This window comes from Carassius gibelio, chromosome A24 (genome assembly GCF_023724105.1).
Source record: "Carassius gibelio isolate Cgi1373 ecotype wild population from Czech Republic chromosome A24, carGib1.2-hapl.c, whole genome shotgun sequence".
NCBI lineage: Eukaryota > Metazoa > Chordata > Actinopteri > Cypriniformes > Cyprinidae > Carassius > Carassius gibelio.
The window spans coordinates 9,231,880-9,247,456 of record NC_068394.1 but is presented as its reverse complement, the minus strand read 5'-3'; the positions used below and the strand labels follow the sequence as shown (position 1 = coordinate 9,247,456).

The 15,577-nt window shown below is 36.1% G+C and overlaps 1 long non-coding RNA gene and 2 pseudogenes across 1 annotated transcript; 1 reads left to right on the top strand and 2 right to left on the bottom strand.

The window, feature by feature from the left end:
- Positions 1-221: 221 nt before the first annotated feature.
- Positions 222-6,474, top strand: LOC127946106 (coiled-coil domain-containing protein 191-like; annotated as a pseudogene).
- A 1,383-nt stretch (positions 6,475-7,857) lies between these two features.
- On the bottom strand, positions 7,858-11,285 carry LOC127946506 (uncharacterized). The gene is made up of 3 exons (XR_008151105.1): positions 10,864-11,285; positions 10,547-10,678; positions 7,858-8,713 (listed from the first exon to the last, which is right to left on the bottom strand). It is a non-coding gene; the product is annotated as an uncharacterized LOC127946506 (long non-coding RNA).
- An 808-nt stretch (positions 11,286-12,093) lies between these two features.
- LOC127946105 (palmitoyltransferase ZDHHC23-B-like) lies at positions 12,094-14,924 on the bottom strand (annotated as a pseudogene).
- Between the last annotated feature and the right edge of the window lie 653 nt (positions 14,925-15,577).

Below are 15,577 nucleotides of genomic sequence, written 5' to 3'. Positions count from 1 at the left end.
ACAGATTAAAACCAAAAGTGCTTGCAAACTAATGTTTGTTAACTAATGTAAATTAAACTTCTCGACCTTTAACAATTCAATATTTTAAACAGTTTAAAAAGAATTCAAAAGATTGTGCACTACATTTTATTTCATTTACACACCTTAAGTTTTTTGGACATAGACAGTATACCGTACATACATTTTCAATGGAGGGTCAGAAAGCTCTGTGATGAACGAAGATGAACGGAGGTATTACGGGTTTGGAATGACATGAGGGTGAGTCATTAATGAGATAATTTTCTTTTTTGGGTGAACTAATCTTTTAAGGTCAACTATGGCCACACACAAGAGCCAGTAGGATGTTCGGCATAACAATTTAGTATAACCTATACTGTATACTGCTGCTGCATACACAACATATTATATTAACTTACAATTCAAATGCATGCCCATGTACAAGTGACAATGGCATATCCCATTCACAGACTGGATATTTTTCTCTGGAAAACCATAAAGACTAAAACATCAGACAGTAATAAGGCGAGTAAACCCTGTTTCCTATTTTCTCACTCAGTTCTTCAAAGAATTAGCTTCGTAATAGTGTTTTTCCTTGTTTCTTTTTCCTTTTTTTTTTTTTTTTTTTTTACAATATTCAGCCAGATGTATTAATCTAAATAAATTTCTCATTCAGGTTATCTTTAGTCATTCACATTGGTTATTAGTAATGTATAGATTTGTGGCTCAGCAGAAGGATTTAGCTCAAATGTGCTATGAAAACCCCTTCAGTGTATGTAACGGGATGTTTATCCAGGGATAAGATGTATGTGGTCAGTGTGACTAATTCACATCAGTTTATGTGAACTTCAAACATCAACCAAATTGGAAAGCTCTTGGTTTAACCCAATGATCAGCTTATGTCTGTAGGGACGCCAGGAATAAATTTTGAGGTCTCAGTCTATTTTTGAATTGAAACAATGAGCAGAGCTGAATCCATATCTCATATTGCAGGTGCAGCTGAATGAGACTTAAAGCAGTGTTAATTAATGTCATGCAGAAAATTAATGCATATGTATGTTAACACTGCGCTTAATTGTATCCCTATATATAGGGATGCAGAGTCTGTGTTTATCTATTATGTATAATTTTCTTATCATAATTCTTCTCACAGGGTGGAGAAGGCTAGAGTTTGCTGTAGCTGAGGTCTTTCCCATCAAAAAACCATGTGGTAGAAAAAAAAGTATGGTTCTGAAGACCGTAGAGCAGCTACAGGATCACGATGAAGCGTACAGTGAAGGTAATCTTTAACTTATTAATATTCAGCACTTAATGCATGTGTAGGTTTTTATCAGTATTCCACAGCCCCAATTACACAGCTCAGTCAATTCTTAGTGAATGGATGAACCAGAAATTATAATTAATAATGATTAATTAATTAATAATAATTTATTCGCTTTTAGTGTTTTAGTTAGCATTAACAACTCTGATCTAATCTGGACTTTCTCTGGTTTTCATTAGACATGTACTTTCAATTAGCACAGGAAGAGGAGAACTCTGTAGTGCACAATTTCATCCAGGACCTGATGGAAACCGAGGTGTTGGACTTTGGGATAGAGGAGGACCTTGAAGTAGACTCTGACCAGAATAAGAAGAGATGGAGGGACCCTAGCATTACCATGGAGGTGCGTCACCACCAGGTAAAGGAGAACTGATGCGCAGAGATGCAGAGCGTGAGAAACTGCGTAAAGAGAAGGAAACGCTAATGGAGGTGTGAGAGGAGGCATGGCAACTGGAAAAGGAGAAGCAGCGAAAGAAGAGGCAGGAGGCATGCAGACAGGAAGAACTGATCCAGCAGGAGATGATTCACCTACGCAGAGAGATGGAGGAGAAGAGGAGCGTGGAGCAGCTTGCACGAAACGTACAACAACCATAAGAGTATTTGGGCACTCTAGCCACAATTAAAAATGTATGACTATCGAAGTACCAGAGGTATCTGCAAACAAAGGATGCTAAACCTTTTCTCAAAACTTCACTTGGCATTTACCGCTCACAAACTAATTTTTTGTGAATGTACTGTATGAAGTCAGATCTCCTCAAATTAATTCCTCAGTGAACATTTCTCCGTGCTTGATGCCCATATTTATTTAAAAGGATTTTTTTTTCTTTTAATAAATGTCACTTGGTTTGATATTTTCTCATTCAATGCAGTCACATGAATACATTTTTAATTGTGGTTGAAGTGTCCAGATACTTTTTAGGGCAATTATATAATTTTCTAATTCAAATGGCATTCAGATTTTTGAAGAGATGATTGCGTGACATTTTTTAATTTCAGTCTTGAACAGGGAGAGGGAAAGGCTTCAGAAACAAAGAGCCACTGAAAACTCTCTCATTCCAAAACATCACAATTTCACACAAAAGCAACAGATCAAAGATCTTCAACTTCCAAAGTTCACCTTCTCGATTTGCAAGTTAGAAAACATTATAGTTTTATTATACTGAATGCAATAAACTGCTATTTTTGACTGGTTGCATACATATTTTAGTGCATGCACAGGCATTTTAGGGCATGGTACTCAGTGATATTGGAAAGAAGTATGTGGATGAGTAAGGCAGCGGTGCTGTGTGATTGGAGGAGGCAGCTGAGAGCGTGGCATTCATGGTGGGCTCTGCTCTGGTCCAGAAGAGAAAAAAGAAGCTGAAAGGACTGAGGAGGAGCTGAGACAGGAGCACAGGCAGGAGAGCTCAATTTATAAAACTTGTCCCTGTCAACATAGGGCTTAAACAGCCTGATAAACATTTGAAAGAAAAGCAAAGCTCTTAACGACTAGACTTAAAGAGCATGTTAATTGCTTAATTAAAGGTTAATTAAAGAGTTTATTTCAACTAGGCCGTCAGGCTGGTTTCAAGCCATATCTGTCTTTCCCACAGACGCAGTGGAGAGTGACCGCGGGAGGCTTTCGAGACGCTGCCTCAGTGATTGGCATGTGTGATGTCAAGTTGAACATCATTCAAAGGAGCTTCTCCAAAAACAACAAGAAACCCGATGTAAAATGGCAGTTTTGATCAATGCGGCAGCTTCTGGGAAACTTGGAGCAGAAAAATCTCCACCAGTTACTAATCCACCTAAATCACTCAGTCCTACAGAAAACATCAGCCAACATATAGGATTGCATATAGGCAATCAGACTCCCATACTAATTTCTACTGATGAAATGCTACAAATTCTTTCTCTTTAGTTTAATAATTCTGTCTAGACAAAATGTTTTTAAATATTTAAAATTATTCAATTGAATAATAAATGAAAATATATATATTTTTATTAAAATTAGCATAAATTAAATTCAGTAAAATAAATACTACTATGATATACACTTAGTTATAATTTTCAAATGTAACTATATATATATATATATATATATATATATATATATATATATATATATATATATATATATATATATATATATATATATATATATATATATATATATATATATATATATATATGTATATATATAAAGTTTTCACCCCCCAGCTCTTAATGCATCTTGTTTCCTTCTGGAGCATCAGTTAATGAATCTTTTGAGTCCCTCAAATGTCCTCAGTGTGATAAGTTGTATCTCAAAATCATAAAGTCACTGCTGGAAAGGGTTCAAATATGCAAAGATGCTGGAAAACTGAAGAATCTGCAGGACCTTAAAGATTTTTCTGAAGAACGCTGCTCAGTTTAACTGTTCAGAACAAACAAGGGACTCATGCACAACCATCACAAAACAGAAAGACAGTTGAGGATCATCAGGTAACAGAACACAGTATTAAGAACCAAGGGTTCCCAAACTTTTGAGTGGGGTTATTTTAATAATTTCAGCAATTTTTTTGTCATGTGGACTAAATGTTAATATCTTTTATGTACAATATCTTACTCAGGACAGTACTTAATAAAATATAACATGCATTTAGTATGATCTCTCTTATTTTTTGAAAATTACTCGTATTTTCACAGATGCTGCAAGGGGTGCCCAAACTTTCGAGCCCCACTGTATATATATATATATATATATATATATATATATATATATATATATATATATATATATATATATATATATATATATATATATATATATATACTTATTCAATGTTAATGTTACAGTAAGAAATTAACACTTTTATTCAGCAAGGATGCGTTAAATTGATAAGAAGTGACAGTAGGGACATTTAAATGTTAAAGACTTAAATAAATCTTACCAACCCCAGAATAGTAGTGTTATATGCAGGATTTAATATCATTATTTTTATTGTATAGTGTGTACTTTTATTTATTACTTTGATGAGAATGATATTTAAGTATTTAAACTTAAAATGGCATTAAAATAAAGCCACAATTAAAAAAATATATATGAATGGTTTCAAAATAGGTATATTTTATTTATGCAAAATATAATATATTTTTTCCTTTCGAATATGAGGTGAAATATGACCCTGATGTTCCTTTAGAGTTTCTTCAAATGAAGAAAACTGAATAAATACAAGAAATCTGTCACCATAGGCACCAGAGTGCAATATTTCATGTACTCAGTGTAATCCCTCTAGATTTTACTTCCCACAGCTGTTCTATCCGTGTGTGCTCGTGGAAACACAATGCTTGTTATTAGTCACAATTTCACTAAGAGATTCATTCTCCTTACAATCCCAGAACAAAGAGTGCCTCGGGGGAAAACGCCAGCAGTCACACCAACCAAAAAAGCATCTCTGCATCGTGCAGCTCTTCCCCATCCTAGAGTACAAGGTCAGTCATACACATACACAATCGAGCAGTTGGGAAACTGTCACTGCGGTCGTTCCAAGCATGGAAAATTAATTGCATGGCTATGCCCTAGTTTTAAATCCTCTCTGATACCGAATGCATTGAGCACACTATCTCTATACACTCATAATCCACTTGTGCAACTCTATGTAAAGTAACCCTCAACAATACCAAAGCCGCACAATGGCTCTTCCACGTGTTAAACCTTGAGCTTCATTGTTCCTGATTACATAGTCATATTTTTTCAATTATCAGGTTTTTTTTGAGTATCTGAGGGAGTTTGTGCACATGGTTGTGGGTGGTTTTTAACAGCCCTCATGAGTCAACATCCTGCTGAGTTAAAGGCCCTGCCGACTCATCAATGACATCCACTATTTTTGATATTATCGTTCAATTTCTGAAGTGGACTGTCCTGGCCTTGGCAATGACCAATGAGATTTTTCCCACAATGATAAACTGACAAGCTTTCGTCCTGCTCAGATCTGATCCAAATGTTTCCACACGTAACGTTGTAAATGGTGATTGTGTTTTTCCACCTCATTCATTTAAATTGAAGATACCATTGATTATTTTTAAGTTAACAATACAATAATTAATAAATTATTACAAATTAACAAGAAAAGTGGATTTTTCTTGAATATATATATTTATTTTTATTTAATTTTGCTTTGCATTGGTCAGTTCGTAGTTTCAAAACTATATAATTTTTTCCCCATAAAACACTGTATATGAGCGATTTTTAAATTAAATGTTACTGCAATAATAAATACATTTTAAAAAGTAGTAAGAAAAGTTGTTTCTTACTGAAAACGTTTCTGACGAAGTTCTTATTGAATGTCTTTTTTTTTATTATTATTTTGTAATAATTAGTAATTAATTTTCTCATACTTGAAGTTTACATTGGTGAGCTTTTCAGAACTTATTTTTTTAATTTCCCCCTTCTAATACACTATATTAAATTAGTTAATATGTATATGTAAACCGATAACTAGTTAAATATTCATAATAGAATAAAATATTATGTATTTAAAAACTAGGGCATGGTCTACATACAGGGCATTTTCCCCCATATTTTAAATAAATATAATAATAAATACAGAGAATATTTTTGTCACTTTTGGTATAGCATTTTTGTCTCAAGCCATGGTAAATTCCTGATCCTTGTTGCAATGCATGACTTAATCAGTGAAACAAATGACAATGAGTTTTTGAGAAAAATCACTCAGTTGGTGAGATACAATACTCCACCTTGAATACAAATGCAAGCAACACATTAAAGATCAGAAGAAATGCTGCAGAATTTCACAGTGACCCTTTAATCTGGACCTTCACTGATGCCTCGATCACCCACCAACTCTGTCTCTCACTTTCCTTCTTTATGTTTCTTTCAGCAATGGAGTAACGAGCACGGCAGCGTGCCGAGCGCAGGAGAGAGATAGAAGCAGGAGGAGAAACTATTAAGACTTGCCTCTCTTCAAGCATAGAAACGTGAATATGATGAAACAAGTCTCTCCTTTTTTGTTCTGTAGGCTCAAATGAAGGCAGCTCTGGAAGAAAGACTCAGAGCTGAGGAAGAGGAGAAACAAAAGGAGGTAGAGAGGAAGAAGGAAGAGAAGAGGCAGCAGAGAAAGGTGTATGATCAAACACATTATCATGGGATAATCATTGGATTATGTTACTATTAATGTTTCATTAATTGGTTATGCTACAGACATGAGTGATACCTCAAATAATCAAATCATGGTGCTTTTTGAGGAGAGGGATCTGTTTACTTTTTGAAGTAATTGTAATTATGATTCTTAGCCCGTTTGAATGATTTTCAGCTTTCTCAGATGATGAAATGGGTGAAAATAAACCCAAGCCTATCTAGGAAAAAAATGGTAAATTGAAAATGTTAAATTAACTGGTTTTATTCAAGTTTCAAATATTCTTTAACATCACTGAATCAATCTAAATACACTAATTTATACCAACAAGACACATTATTATGAGTTAAATCAGGCAGAAATTATGGAAGCCCATTTTCACCACAGAATAGAAAAATAAAAAAGGTAATTGCAACATTTTATCACAAAATTCAGATTTTATTCTTGCAATTCTCAGTTCATATCTCACAGTTTTGTAATTCTGATAAGAAAAGTCTGAAATGTGAGAGATAAACTTTTTAGTTTAAGTTTGTATCTTGCAGTTGTGTGTTTATCACACAAATCACTGTTTCTCACAGTTCTGAGAAAAAAGGTCAAGTCGAATTGTGAGGTAAAACAATTAAATTTTTTTGTGTTGGAAACAGGTTTCCATAATGAAATAGCTCTTTAAGGTAGCAATTGCAGAATGCCAGTGTGAAACCACCCAGAACGCTCTAACTGATTAGCAGTATACTAAAAACCACTCAGAATAACTTGCAGCTGGCAACAATGTAGCACTGTGCAAATGAATTTAAGACTACTTAATGTATTCATCATGTTAATGCACACAGCCAAATTGCAAACAAATTTTAAGCAACTGTGTGTGTGTTTGTGTGTCGAAAATCAGCGAATTGTGAGCGAATCATCGGTTCAACTCTCCCATCTATTCAAGAACTGTACTTATCCAGAGTGAGAAAAAGGGCTGTCAAAATCACTCTGGACCCCTCACATCCAGCACACTCCCTCTTTGAACTGTTGCCATCTGGTCGACGCTACAGAGCACTGAGCACTAGAACGACCAGACACAGGACCAGTTTCTTCCCTCAGGCAATCCATCTTATGAACAGCTGACAATAATGGCGAACACACTACACTTTATATTTATATACACACACACTTTATTTATCTAACACACATACTTAGTATACACTTAAATTTTGCACACAATATATATGTACATACATAACTTCACTTTGTAATATACCTGCCTACAATTGTCATTTGTATATTGTCATTCACTGTCTACATATTTGTATTTTTTATTCTTTTATTATGTGTTTTATGTTCTGTCGCTGTCATTCTGTTGTACTGTGGAGCTTCTGTCACGAAAACAAATTCCTCGTATGTGTAAACATACCTGGCAATAAAGCTCATTCTGAAAAGGAACGGGAACATGAACTGTCAAAGCTGGCGGCCCAGCACTACAGAACCCTGTTACTGCACCAAGGCCTGGCAACATAGAAACGCCTGCTGGAGCAAAGCCATGTCAACACACAGGTAAGAGCTACTGCAAATACACACACACACACACTCACATGGCCTACAGTAACAATGCAGGCTATTCACCTGCTTTCCAGGCAAACATTCACACTCTCAATTATTCATCCAAAGAGTTATGGGCAGCTCACACACACACACAGGAAGACCAGCTGTTGCCTTGCATTAACTCTTGGTCCATTCCCCAAATTGTAATGATGTTTACAATATACTGTTGCGTTTCCACCTGGCTAACCACCTGTTTTCGAAAAATAAATTAACAAAGAGTGGATATCTGAGATTCAGGAGGGAGATGGAGTGATTGAGAGGGAGAGATTGACAAGAACAGAGACACAAAGACAGAAACGGAATGGCACTGAATTTAGAATTTGCATTGTTGTTTAAATATTGATCGCATGCATGAAAGCAGAAACTTTAAGGTCCAATTAGTTGCAAAACTAGCATGTATGTCTATAATATTTCTACGGTATAAAAAGGAAGTCAGCAGGGGAAACATTTCAATCCATAAAAACCATGGGAGTGTATTGGATGATAACGGACTTAATTAAAGCAGACAGTTATTTATGTCCGGATGCTTTTGCATTTTCTGTGTCCTCCAGAGAGTGGTGGATCATTACACACTGGCTCTGCAGAGATGCTGCTGCTGCTCCTGGCTTCAGTCCGTGGATGAGGCCCACGCAGAGAGAGAGGCCTGTGCCAACCAGCTGTATCACCGGATCTTACTTCAGAGGGGTGTGTGTAGCTGGAAAATGCCACACACACACACACGCAAACAGAGACTGGTAGAAAACTGAATGATTAGACTACACTACACTTTCTGTAGTTAAATTTTTGTTTTTTCATATTTTGTTATACTGAAAAAACTGCGATATATCACACTATGGGAATTAAAAGGGTAGGCCTTAAGGTAGCCAATGATGTGCTGTTTTTAAGTCACATGACAACTGAATGTCCTCCCAAAACTCCTTTTCCCATGGTCAACCTCACACAGAAGACACCTGATGAAGTGCTCCAGAAATTGCTCTATTAACCTAATTTCTAAACGTCTTTTCTCAAGGGGGATTTTTTTGCAAAATCTTTGGTAAGTAAATTAGATATTTTAATTCATAAATCAATTTTGTCTAACATAGTTTTACAGTAAATTAAGAAAATATCAAGGTTGCCATATGGCAACTCTGTACCACTATGGAAAAATAGGTGCGTTGCCATATGGCAACACTGTACCACAGTGGAATTGCAGTAATGTGTTTCCCCATTGGGATTTTTTATAGATAGTAGCATGAATAAAATTATCACAGTTATTTAATGATTTGAAGTGTTTATTGTAGTATAGTTGTATTTATGTATAAATAACAAAATTATGTCTTCTTTTCAGAAAATGAATACAGCTATATTTTATGGAAAGGGCAATAGGAAGTGTGCAGAGTTGGCCTGTCATGGAGAAGAAAGGGAAGTGCAAATACCCTGGTTGCAGGGGGATCCTCTGCATGAAGTGCAGCAAATGTGACTTGCACCTTTGCATCACAGCTGAAAGGAACTGCTTTTTGCAGTTTCATGGGATGTCATGAAATTTGACATGAGTTGGATTGAGACGGGTGCACATGGATGGACAGGGGAAAACCCACACTGATACCTCAAATAATCAAATAAAGGGCCAGCTGTGGCCTAATGGTCAGAGTGTTGGACTAGTTACCCAGAGGTCACCAGTTTGAGTCTCTGTGTTGGCAGGAGTTGTAGGTGGGAGTTTGTAAATGAACAGCACTCTCTTCCACCCTCAATAACCATGACTGAAGTGCCCTTGAGCAAGGCACTGAACCCCCATTTGCTCCCTGGGCGCTGGATATAGCTGCCCACTGCTCCGGGTGTGTGTTCATGGTGTGTTCACTTCTCACTGCTGCGTGTGTGCACTTGGATGGGTTAAATGCAGAGCACCAATTCCAAGTATGGATTACCAAACTTGGCAAATGTCACAACTTTCACTTTTCACTTTACTTCAGGGAGCCGCCTATCGTAATACCTGTATTTTATGTTTTCAAGTTCTACATGGTATTAGTGCATGTTCCAAGCTACCATACATTTACTTAACTTGTATAAAATACTTTCAAAAATATTTGTTTTTGTTGTTGGAAACTTTGTGGATGTAAAACAATAAAAAGTTGATGAATTCGATATCCATATATGGTACAAAAACACATTTTTTTGTTCGTTTGCAAGCACTATAATAATACTTTTAAGTACCATTTTGAAGGTTAAATGATAGGAACCTACCTACTTTTGGTTTGCACGAGTTCCAAGTATAACAATCTATCAATATCTAAAAGAAATGTCAATTTAAATAGAAAAGATAATTATAATTTAATAGAAAACTACTTTTTTGGCCATTTTCCATAGTGGTACGCCCCCAAACAAAATTTTCACAAAATCTTTTTGGATTTGTATAATTGAAGCTATTTCATGTAATAAAAACTTACTTAAAAATATATTTAATGGTTAGAACATAATGTGTACCATAGAGGGTTAATAAACCCATATCTTTAGTTATGAGCAATTGTCTACGTTTGATTTCAATACTTACCAGTTAAAAGATCTGCGCTTTATACTGGAAGCACGTGCAGAGCGGTTTCACAGGACACGGACCCAGAGGAAGTTATTCATGGCTCTGCTGGATCACGCTACAGAAGAGCCAATCACAGCCTGGGACAATGAGCTGTGGGCAGAGGAGAACAACATCAGGTTAACACGTCTTTCAAAGTGACAATTTTATTGCACAATAGTGAACCCAAAATGCCCTTTCTAAAGTGGATAGTAGAAAAGTATGTATTGCATATGTAAAAAGTACGGATTATTTAGTATTTTCAGTATTTAGAAAAATTAAACTATGTTTGCTCTGACCTTGGCTCTCTGGGGCTTTGTAGGAGAGCTAGCTGTGAAGTGTTTAAATGACAGGAGACGTCTTCCTGTTGTCTTGCGAGAAGAGAGAGAAGAGAAAGAAAGAGAGGCCTGCAGGAAACAGCTCAGACGTAAAGTGACAGAGATTTTGCCTGACTTCCGCTCCTCCCTTATCGATTCCCCGTGGCACTTCGGGAATCCTCTTTAACTGCACACACAGGCTTTACATGACATCATCACATGACAGTGAAAACATGAGCCGCCGTGTTTAATAATTTAACGCTTGTTTATTTCTCCGTGGAACAGTTTAATTGAACAACTTATAGAATGGAATGCATTACATTATAAACCGATATCAAATGAGACAAGGAAACATCCGGATTCTGAAGTGCTTCTTTATCTGTTTCTTTTGAAAGCATTTAATGAAAGGAAATCAACTTTGATTAAAAAAACTGCACTAATTCCTGCACATCAAAACATAGCTGGATGGTACATGCCACAGATTTATCCCCAGCTGAAACACAAGAAAAGAAAATACACACTGGCACAAAAACCTCAAATAACAAACATGAAGCTCAACATAAAACATTCATATCGAGATGACAGTTTTAAAGCTGTGTGCTGTCTGGATATATGCATTGTTGCATCACTTCTGATGTTCCAAAAAGGCACTAAGACGAATGTTGGAGCTGAGAGAACAAATATTAGCCAGTAAAATCTATAAAAGAGCCAACTAACAGTGAATGTAAACCAAAAAATGGGTGATATTTGTTAATTTGTTTTCCTCTAATTGTAAATGCAAGTTACACACGGTTCCCTATAATTGAAATGACTAAAAACATTTTTTTTAATTAATAATATATATAACAAGAAAATTGTATTATTATATTTATGATACTTATTCATTATTATGAATTCTTAAAATTAATCCTAAAAAAATATATTTAGTGCGAACTTTACATAATATTTGTAATGCCAAGCTGGTACCTGAGTAATAGTGTACTTAAAAGTCACTGGTAAAGATGCAACACACTACAACACTGCCATCTAGTGATCCACACAACTCAACTGACTTGATGAGACCTTGAGCACAATGTATAGAGCCATAAAACTGACTCTGGAATGGATGTTGAAGGGATTAAGTAGCACAACATTATACTTCACTGTGTTATATAGTTCACTTGAAAGACCAGTTTGGTTGTTTTCCATCAGCAGAGACTGAGAGCTGAATTTCTACACCAGATCTGATGGTTTATGACTTGATGGCTCTGAAGCCTTGCTCATGGTCAGTCCTCCAGTCACAATACAGCTGTACAAGGCACAGGTGAAACACAGAGCAGAAATGATGAACAAAGAGAAGGACACAAATAGGTTGATTTTATTAATATTACATGTTATATTATTAATACTCTAAATACTAAAACAGTCACACTGCAGCTGTGTGAACTTGCGGATCAAAACTTTCATCTTAATTTTACACACACACAGTATAAACAAGTTTTACCTTTGAACAAGGAAAACAAACTCAGGTAGGAACTGCAAACAAGAGATAATGTCTGGCTAACAGTTGTGTAGACAGGAAATGCCTGGATTTACCTTAGAGTAATGGGCAAGATGTGTCTTATCTAAATGGGGTCTGCAGGCAGAGCAAGAGGGGGGTTTCTGGGCCCATCTGTCCACTTGCAAAGCCAGATGTATGGGCTGTACAAGTAGTTGTAATTGAAAAGTAGTTGGTATAAAGTAAGTGTCTGTGTGTGTGTGTGTGAATATCATATCAGAACACAACTTATTATGACATGGGTATGACACAGGTATTACAAGGAGAGGGTGACTTATGAGGACATAACCCATGTCCCCATTTTTCAAAATGCTTAAACAATACAGAATTAGTTTTTTTGAGAAAGTAAAAATGCACAAAGTTTCCTGTGAGGGTTAGGGTTAGGTGTAGGGCCATATAATATACAGTTTGTACAGTATAAAACCCATTACGCCTATGGGATGTCCCCACTTTTCACAAAAACAAACGTGTGTGTAATTCAAATATAATGAAAAAATAATCATATATAAATAATACTAAAATAGTTCACTGCTGCCCGCAAATTCTGTCTTAAAGGAATAATGTAACCAAAAATGTGTTTAGTACTACCATTCAGCTTTTTGCTTTAAAAGATGTTGACTGATGGACTGGAGTCATACTGATTATTCATGGATTATTCTGATGCTTTTAATCAGTTGTTTGGACTCTTCTCTGACAGCACCCATTCACTGCAGAGGATCCAGGTGAACGAGTAATGTAATGCAAAATTTCTCCAAAACTGTTCCAATGAAGAAACAAACTCATATACATCTCGGACAGCCTGAGGGTGAGTACATTCTCTGCAAATTTTGTTTTCTTTAACCAGCGGTATAAGTTTTGGGAAGGACTTTGTGTTTGGGAAAGACACATTTTTGTTTAGTGTGTTCTTTTAACCTTCAGCAGTTCCGTTGAAAACTGATATGGTGCAAATATAGTGCATTTAAAGCAGCAAAGTGACTTTTTCCATGAATATCTAATGAACTGGAAGGAACAGAGGTGTTCTGAAAAGAGGGTCAGAATTAACTGAATTAAATGCAACAGAAAGCATTTCTGTGAGTTTGTGTATTTGGATCCAAACCTGAAATGGTTGTAGACATCAGGACAGTAAAACAGAGCAGTCATTACATTCTGGTTGGAACACACACTTCGGAGAACCAAACTGATCCCTTACAGCGATGTCAGCAGAAAGAAAACAAGTGTCAGAGGGAAACTGCGGTGATTGGCCTGCCCCACACAGCTGTTGATCTTAAAGCAAACCAAAATGACAAACAAGACACTGAACTGAGACCTGGAGATCATTTTCACATATCACTTACACAGAGTAAGAAGAATGCAGAGGGGGAGATCACTTCACTGGCTCCAGTACACACGTTTACATGAAGAACAAGACATTTTACAGCTGCACTGAACACAAAAATGTTTGAGGACTGCATATTAATCCATAATACATATTTCTTAAATACAAACCTTTGTGTATGTATTTACACACACACACACACACACATATATATATATATATATATATATATATATATATATATATATATATATATATATATATATATATATATATATATATATATATATATTTTATTTTATTTTATTTTTTTGTGTACAAATTTCATGAAAATATTTCACAATCCAAAACATTTTTGAGTGAAATATGATCCAAACATAATATTGACATAATAATGACTGAGACCTTCATAAATAGGCAGCGCTTTTTAGATGAACCCACCAGACACAGTGGTGGTCCAGACACAGGATGCAGACTCCACAGATCCTGCAGTGTCCCACTCTTGGGGGCTGCACCACTTTGCACACTGCGCACCAGTTCCTCCTCTGAACACTCTGCTGCGCTGTCCCAGATTCACCCGTTTGCAACTATGTCAGTTTGTGATAGGTCACTGTACTATGAGTGTCAGTCGGACAAGGCCTGACGTAGCCCGGACCCCTCTAAGTGATTATGAGGAAAAATACCGTAAGAGCAACACCCACTGTCACACCGGCCAATTGAAGATGATTCACCTCGAGGAACGACTCCGGTGATGAAGAGGTAGAACATGTAGAAGAGGGAGAAGAGTGAGAGGAAGAATAACATGCATCCTTTCTTTCGGTGAGTGAAATAGTAGTACCAAAGGACCAAGATGGGCACTGCTGTTAGCACTAAAATACCCAGCAGGTAGTGCAAAGATGCAATGTACAAAAAAAAACAGGAAGCAGGATAAGAAGCTGATATATCAGCTTGTCTGGCTCCAGATTGAACGTGGCCATAACCTGAGATCTGGAGTCTGGATTTTGAGGCTTCTTCCTCATCCATCTGCAAAATAACAAATACAATCATATTCATCATTTAAGCAGTAATCTATGACTCCAAAAGTGCTTACCTGTCACAAGCCTCATCCAAGTCCTCACAGTCATAGCAATCGATGTACTCGCAACAGCACAAAAGATCCTGATCTAGTGTTTGATGGGATCTCTTCATCATGATGGAAATCAGCCGATAAAATGGATGTGAGGAAACCAGACTGTACATTTGTTAGATTTATGTGGCTGTCTAATGGGTAGACAAAAATATACACTGTTTACTGTATTGCTCATGCATCTGGCAGATCCTAGAATATCCCATACATAATACATCCCTGATGATGCACCATCTGGAAATATTTCATCTATATGTGGTGTCTATGGTTTATAGTTTGCAAATACTAGTCACATTATGTTAAATGGTGTAGGAATCAGTTTTAAAGTATATTATTAATACATCCACGCCTGTGCATTTGAGACTGGGATATTATTTTACATGCATAAATTATAAAAGCATAAAAATACATTTTCATAACTTAAAATAAAAGAAAAATGACCTGAAATAAAATATTAAAAACATTAAACTTATTTTATTTCCGTGTCAGATGCTTTTATCCAAAGCAATATACACTGCATACAAGATAGTCCTACATTTTATCGGTTCATGCATTCACTAGGAATTGAACCCGAGACCTTGGGTATGTATGTATGTATATACACTGAACAAAATTATAATCGCAACACTTTTGTTTTTCCCCTCATTCTTCATGAGCTGAACACAAAGTTCTAAGACTTGTTCTATGTACACAGAAGGCCTATTTCTGTCAAATATTG